This window comes from Agelaius tricolor, unplaced genomic scaffold (assembly GCF_023055355.1).
Source record: "Agelaius tricolor isolate 1412-34295 unplaced genomic scaffold, bAgeTri1.0.p SCAF_64, whole genome shotgun sequence".
Taxonomy (NCBI): domain Eukaryota; kingdom Metazoa; phylum Chordata; class Aves; order Passeriformes; family Icteridae; genus Agelaius; species Agelaius tricolor.
Window position 1 is genome coordinate 1,758,091 of NW_027269324.1, and position 7,500 is coordinate 1,765,590.

The following is a 7,500-nucleotide window of genomic DNA, read 5'->3' on the forward strand; positions in this document are numbered from 1 at the left end:
GCCACCGGCGGCTTTCGCCCGGCCTCGCGGCGGTCGGCTTGCCCTGCCGGAAAAAAAAAGCCGGGGGACGGCACGACAAAAGAAAAAGGCACACGGAGGCGCGTTCGCAACGCCCCGTGCTAGCCACGGGGGCCACGGGGCCAGGGGCCCGCAGCGGGGGGGCCGAGTGACGGGCCTCAACTGCCTCCCCACCACGGACTCACCGGCATCCCGCCTCGCGCTGTCGTCGCAACGCTCCTCAGTGCCGCGGCTTAGGGCCGCCAGAGAAAAAGAAAGAAGGCCCGCGGAGGAGGCCTGGCGGGTGCCCCCCACACTCCGCCCGCCTCAACCGAAAGCAACCCACCCGGCGCGGCAAAGCCGGCCCCGCCCGGCACAAGCGGCTCGGTCGAGCCCGGCCACGACCGAGGTAGGCGAGGCGCCGCCGCCTCGCCCAGGACCAGTCCGGGGGGCTCTCCGTCGGGTGCCGGGCCCGGCAAGTTCAAAAAAAGAAAAAGAACTAGGCCCAAAAATTCTGCCCGCCACAAGGCGGGTCCCCGGCTTAAGGCCGAGGGAGGGGGACGGCTTCTCCAACGCGGGCCGAGCACCGCCGCCACCGCCGAGGCGGACCGACGGGCCCAAAACCGCGCCCGCCGAGCGGGCCCCCGGCTTAAGGCCGGGCAGAAAAGGGACGAGGCGCCGCCGCCTCGCCCGCCACCGGTGCCCGGGGGGGGCCGCCCCCCCCCGTGGCCAATCGACCGGCAGAAGCCGGGCCGGAGCGGGACACGCTCACGGCTTCTCTTGCGCTCTCTCTCTCTCTCTCTCTCTCTCTCGGCAACTCTCTCTCTGGGCTCGCTCTCTCGGCTCTCTCTCCCCGCCTCGCCTCGGGGCCGGCGAGCAGCTTTCTCGGATCGTCTTTCGCCCTTCTTGCTCTCTCTCGGCCTTCTCCGGATCCGCTCTTGCGCGGCCCTTCTCTCTCGCCTCCGCGGATCCGGCTCTTTCGCGCGGCCCCTTCTCTCTCGCCTCGCCAACTGGACCCACTTTTCCCTGGGAAGGACGGGAGCCGGGACGCAAAGGCACGCGCGCTTCGTCCCGGGCTAGGCGGCACTCGCTTGGCCCTGGCGACCGCACGCGCGGCCGCTCCGCTCCGCCTCGGACGCAGGTACGGGGTCAACCTGCGGGGATGCGGCCCGTCACCTCGCTCCCATAAGACGGACAGACGAGTCCAAAGCCGGCCAGGCCTCCAAGAGGACCAATGCAGCTCGACCGGGGAGGGGCGCCAACGCAGGCCGCCTCCTACCATGACGCAGCCGGAGGCGGCCGACAACAGCGACCCCTTGGTGAACTTCCGCAGACGGCCGAGACAACAGGTCTACCCGGCCGGCGCCGAAATTGCACTAAGTCCCGCCGGAGCGAGGTAGACCTGATGTCCCCGGCCGGCGCCCGCCACCAGGGGGCAAGGCCGGCCCCCGGCGGACCCCGGAGCGAGGTAGACCTGATGTCCCCGACCGGAGCCGGGGTAGACCTGATGTCCCCGGCCGGAGCCGGGGTAGACCTGATGTCCCCGGCCGGAGCCGGGGTAGACCTGTTGTCCCCGATCGGAGCCGGGGTAGACCTGATGTCTCCGGCCGGAGCCGGGGTAGACCTGATGTCCCCGGCCGGAGCCGGGGTAGACCTGTTGTCCCCGGCCGCAGCCGGGGTAGACCTGTTGTCCCCGGCCGGAGCCGGGGTAGACCTGTTGTCCCCGGCCGCAGCCGGGGTAGACCTGATGTCCCCGGCCGGAGCCGGGGTAGACCTGATGTCCCCGGCCGCAGCCGGGGTAGACCTGATGTCCCCGACCGGAGCCGGGGTAGACCTGTTGTCCCCGACCGGAGCCGGGGTAGACCTGATGTCCCCGGCCGGAGCCGGGGTAGACCTGTTGTCCCCGGCCGCAGCCGGGGTAGACCTGATGTCCCCGGCCGGAGCCGGGGTAGACCTGTTGTCCCCGGCCGCAGCCGGGGTAGACCTGATGTCCCCGGCCGGAGCCGGGGTAGACCTGATGTCCCCGGCCGCAGCCGGGGTAGACCTGTTGTCCCCGGCCGCAGCCGGGGTAGACCTGATGTCCCCGGCCGGAGCCGGGGTAGACCTGTTGTCCCCGGCCGCAGCCGGGGTAGACCTGATGTCTCCGGCCGGAGCCGGGGTAGACCTGATGTCCCCGGCCGCAGCCGGGGTAGACCTGTTGTCCCCGACCGGAGCCGGGGTAGACCTGATGTCTCCGGCCGGAGCCGGGGTAGACCTGTTGTCCCCGGCCGCAGCCAGGGTAGACCTGATGTCCCCGGCCGGAGCCGGGGTAGACCTGTTGTCCCCGGCCGCAGCCGGGGTAGACCTGTTGTCCGCGACCGGAGCCGGGGTAGACCTGTTGTCCCCGACCGGAGCCGGGGTAGACCTGATGTCCCCGGCCGCAGCCGGGGTAGACCTGTTGTCCCCGGCCGCAGCCGGGGTAGACCTGATGTCCCCGGCCGGAGCCGGGGTAGACCTGTTGTCCCCGGCCGCAGCCGGGGTAGACCTGATGTCCCCGGCCGGAGCCGGGGTAGACCTGATGTCCCCGGCCGCAGCCGGGGTAGACCTGTTGTCCCCGGCCGCAGCCGGGGTAGACCTGATGTCCCCGGCCGGAGCCGGGGTAGACCTCTGTTGTCCCCGGCCGCAGCCGGGGTAGACCTGATGTCTCCGGCCGGAGCCGGGGTAGACCTGATGTCCCCGGCCGCAGCCGGGGTAGACCTGATGTCCCCGACCGGAGCCGGGGTAGACCTGTTGTCCCCGACCGGAGCCGGGGTAGACCTGATGTCTCCGGCCGGAGCCGGGGTAGACCTGTTGTCCCCGGCCGCAGCCAGGGTAGACCTGATGTCCCCGGCCGGAGCCGGGGTAGACCTGTTGTCCCCGGCCGCAGCCGGGGTAGACCTGTTGTCCGCGACCGGAGCCGGGGTAGACCTGATGTCCCCGGCCGCAGCCGGGGTAGACCTGATGTCCCCGACCGCAGCCGGGGTAGACCTGATGTCCCCGGCCGGAGCCGGGGTAGACCTGATGAGCCGGGTCCGGCTCGGATCCATGGTTGACCTCCTGTCCCCCTGTTGTCGCCCGCCGCCCGGGCACCTCGCCGTGCCCAGCGACCCCGGAGCCGGGCGAAGCTCACAGCCTCATAACACCCCGGAGCCAGATGGCTCGATCGACCCCCCGTCCCACACAATGAACCCCAACCCCACCCCCCCTTTCAAGACCATGACATGTTTTCCATTTTTTTGTTGTTGTTCTTTGGGGGGATTTGGTTTGGGTTTGCTTTGGTATTTTCTTTTGTTTTGTTTTTCGGGGGGGGGGGGGGGGGGGGGCTGTTTTGGGGGTTTTTTGGGGGTTTTTTCCAGTTGCTTTGGCTTTCTCTGATACTGATTTTTGAGGTTGGTTTTTTTTGGGGGGTTGGGGGGCTTGTGGTTTGGATTTGGGTTTTCTTGGGTTGTCCCCCACCCCCCCGGGCCCCCCCCCCGCCCCGCCCCGCCCCTTTTTCTTTTCTCCTTTCCTGAAAGAATGGCTCTTCTATTTGCTTGGAACGAGAAACTTATCCGGGAAAGCAAACCAACCCAAAAATTGACCCATTGGATTTCTTTTTCTTTCCTATCGGAAGCGCCCCCAGCCGAGCCGACGGGCAAGCCGAGGCCGGTGCTCTGCCTGCTGACACGCTGACCTGGCCAAACAGCGCCCCCACCACCCACCCCCCGCCCTGCCCCGCCACGCCCTCCTGGGGTGGAACCTACCCAGGCCGGCCGCCCTGGCCCCGATGCGGCTCGCCCCGCCGCGCCCCTCCCCTCCCCTCCCCTCCCCGCCCCGCCCCGCCCCGCCCGGCCCCGCCCCGCCCGCCGGTAGAGGCTACGGCGGCCGCCGGCACCGCCGCCAGCACACAGGCGCTGTGTGTAGCTTTCGGGCGGGTTGTTTCACGGTCCGCAGAGGTCTTGGGCCCTCGACGTGACTCTAGGGGGCCGTGGGGACTCGGTGCCGAGGCGCCCGGGGCCGGCACGAAGCCACCGGCCCTCGTCTGCACAGAGACAGAAACAGTGACACGCACCCCCCCCCCCCCCCCCCCCCAACAAACCCTAACCCTAACCCTAACTCCCCCCGCCCCCCACTAACCCTAACCCTAACCCTAACCCTAACCCCCCCCCCACTAACCCTAACCCTAACCCTAACCCTAACCCTAACCCTAACCCTAACCCTAACCCCCCCCCCCCCCCCCCCCCCCAACTAACCCTAACCCTAACGCACGGCCACGCCTGCAGGCTACCACACCGCTGCGCGTGAAAGGAAGGCGCGGCCAACCATCCCCGCCCCCTCGCCAACCCCTCCCCAGCCACCTCCACCCGGCCCCCTGCCACCCGCGCGCGCGCAGCCGCCCGCCGGCCCGCCCATAGGCATTCACGCTCTGGCGTGCCCTCTCTCCCTGGCCCTGCCCCGGCCCCTGGCCCTGCCCGCTCTGTGGCAAGCGCAGCCGGCCATGGGCGGTTGGGGGCGCCCCGCCCTCCCCCATCAGCCTCCCCGGCGCTGTCTGCATCCTTTTGCCGCTTGCTAGGCTGCCGTAGGCCAAGGCCGGCCCGGGACAACAGGTCTAGCCAAGAGCCTGGGACAAAAGGTCTACCCCAAGGGGCCTGGGCTATCAGGTCTACCCCGGCGGCCCAGGACAACAGGTCTACCCCAAGGGGCCCGGGACAACAGGTCTACCCAAGGGGCCTGGGACAACAGGTCTATCCCGGCGGCCCGGGACAACAGGTCTACCCCGGAGGCCCGGGACAACAGGTCTACCCCGGGCCTGGGACAACAGGTCTACCCCGAAGCCTAGGACATCAGGTCTACCCCGGGCCTCGGCTGTCAGGTCTACCCCGGAGGCCCAGGCTGCCGTAGGCCAAGGCCGGCCCGGGACAACAGGTCTACCCAAGGGGCCTCGGCCATCAGGTCTACCCCGAAGCCTAGGACATCAGGTCTACCCCAAGGGGCCTGGGACAACAGGTCTACCCCGAAGCCTAGGACAACAGGTCTACCCTGAAGGCCTGGGACAACAGGTCTACCCCGAAGCCTAGGACATCAGGTCTACCCCGGCGGCCCGGGACAGGTCTACCTACCCCGAAGCCTAGGACATCAGGTCTACCCCGGCGGCCCGGGACAACTGGTCTACCCCGGCGGCCCGGGACAACAGGTCTACCCCAAGGGGCCTGGGACAACAGGTCTACCCAAGGGGCCTCGGCCATCAGGTCTACCCCGAAGCCTAGGACATCAGGTCTACCCCAAGGGGCCTGGGACAACAGGTCTACCCCGGAGGCCCGGGACAACAGGTCTACCCTAGGGGCCTCGGCCATCAGGTCTACCCCGAAGCCTAGGACATCAGGTCTACCCCGGAGTCCCGGGACAACAGGTCTACCCTAGGGGCCTCGGCCATCAGGTCTACCCCGAAGCCTAGGACATCAGGCCTACCCCGGCGGCCCGGGACAACAGGTCTACCCCGGCGGCCCGGGACAACAGGTCTACCCCGAAGCCTAGGACAACAGGTCTACCCTGAAGGCCTGGGACAACAGGTCTACCCCGAAGCCTAGGACATCAGGTCTACCCCGGCGGCCCGGGACAACAGGTCTACCCCGGCGGCCCGGGACAACAGGTCTACCCCAAGGGGCCTGGGACAACAGGTCTACCCAAGGGGCCTCGGCCATCAGGTCTACCCCGAAGCCTAGGACATCAGGTCTACCCCAAGGGGCCTGGGACAACAGGTCTACCCCGGAGGCCCGGGACAACAGGTCTACCCTAGGGGCCTCGGCCATCAGGTCTACCCCGAAGCCTAGGACATCAGGTCTACCCCGGAGTCCCGGGACAACAGGTCTACCCTAGGGGCCTCGGCCATCAGGTCTACCCCGAAGCCTAGGACATCAGGCCTACCCCGGCGGCCCGGGACAACAGGTCTACCCCGGCGGCCCGGGACAACAGGTCTACCCCGAAGCCTAGGACAACAGGTCTACCCTGAAGGCCGGGACAACAGGTCTACCCCGGCGGCCCGGGACAACAGGTCTACCCCAAGGGGCCTGGGACAACAGGTCTACCCAAGGGGCCTCGGCCATCAGGTCTACCCCGAAGCCTAGGACATCAGGTCTACCCCAAGGGGCCTGGGACAACAGGTCTACCCCGGAGGCCCGGGACAACAGGTCTACCCTAGGGGCCTCGGCCATCAGGTCTACCCCGAAGCCTAGGACATCAGGTCTACCCCGGAGTCCCGGGACAACAGGTCTACCCTAGGGGCCTCGGCCATCAGGTCTACCCCGAAGCCTAGGACATCAGGCCTACCCCGGCGGCCCGGGACAACAGGTCTACCCCGGCGGCCCGGGACAACAGGTCTACCCCGAAGCCTAGGACAACAGGTCTACCCTGAAGGCCTGGGACAACAGGTCTACCCCGAAGCCTAGGACATCAGGTCTACCCCGGCGGCCCGGGACAACAGGTCTACCCCGGCGGCCCGGGACAACAGGTCTACCCCAAGGGGCCTGGGACAACAGGTCTACCCAAGGGGCCTCGGCCATCAGGTCTACCCCGAAGCCTAGGACATCAGGTCTACCCCAAGGGGCCTGGGACAACAGGTCTACCCCGGAGGCCCGGGACAACAGGTCTACCCTAGGGGCCTCGGCCATCAGGTCTACCCCGAAGCCTAGGACATCAGGTCTACCCCGGAGTCCCGGGACAACAGGTCTACCCTAGGGGCCTCGGCCATCAGGTCTACCCCGAAGCCTAGGACATCAGGCCTACCCCGGCGGCCCGGGACAACAGGTCTACCCCGGCGGCCCGGGACAACAGGTCTACCCCGAAGCCTAGGACAACAGGTCTACCCTGAAGGCCTGGGACAACAGGTCTACCCCGAAGCCTAGGACATCAGGTCTACCCCGGCGGCCCGGGACAACAGGTCTACCCCAAGGGGCCTGGGACAACAGGTCTACCCAAGGGGCCTCGGCCATCAGGTCTACCCCGAAGCCTAGGACATCAGGTCTACCCCAAGGGGCCTGGGACAACAGGTCTACCCCGGAGGCCCGGGACAACAGGTCTACCCTAGGGGCCTCGGCCATCAGGTCTACCCCGAAGCCTAGGACATCAGGTCTACCCCGGAGTCCCGGGACAACAGGTCTACCCTAGGGGCCTCGGCCATCAGGTCTACCCCGAAGCCTAGGACATCAGGCCTACCCCGGCGGCCCGGGACAACAGGTCTACCCCGGCGGCCCGGGACAACAGGTCTACCCCGAAGCCTAGGACAACAGGTCTACCCCGGCGGCCCGGGACAACAGGTCTACCCTGAAGGCCTGGGACAACAGGTCTACCCCGAAGCCTGGGACAACAGGTCTACCCCGAAGCCTAGGACAACAGGTCTACCCCGGAGGCCCGGGACATCAGGTCTACCCAAGGGGCCCGGGACATCAGGTCTACCCCGGAGGCCCCGGCCATCAGGTCTACCCCGGTGGCCCCGGACATCAGGTCTAC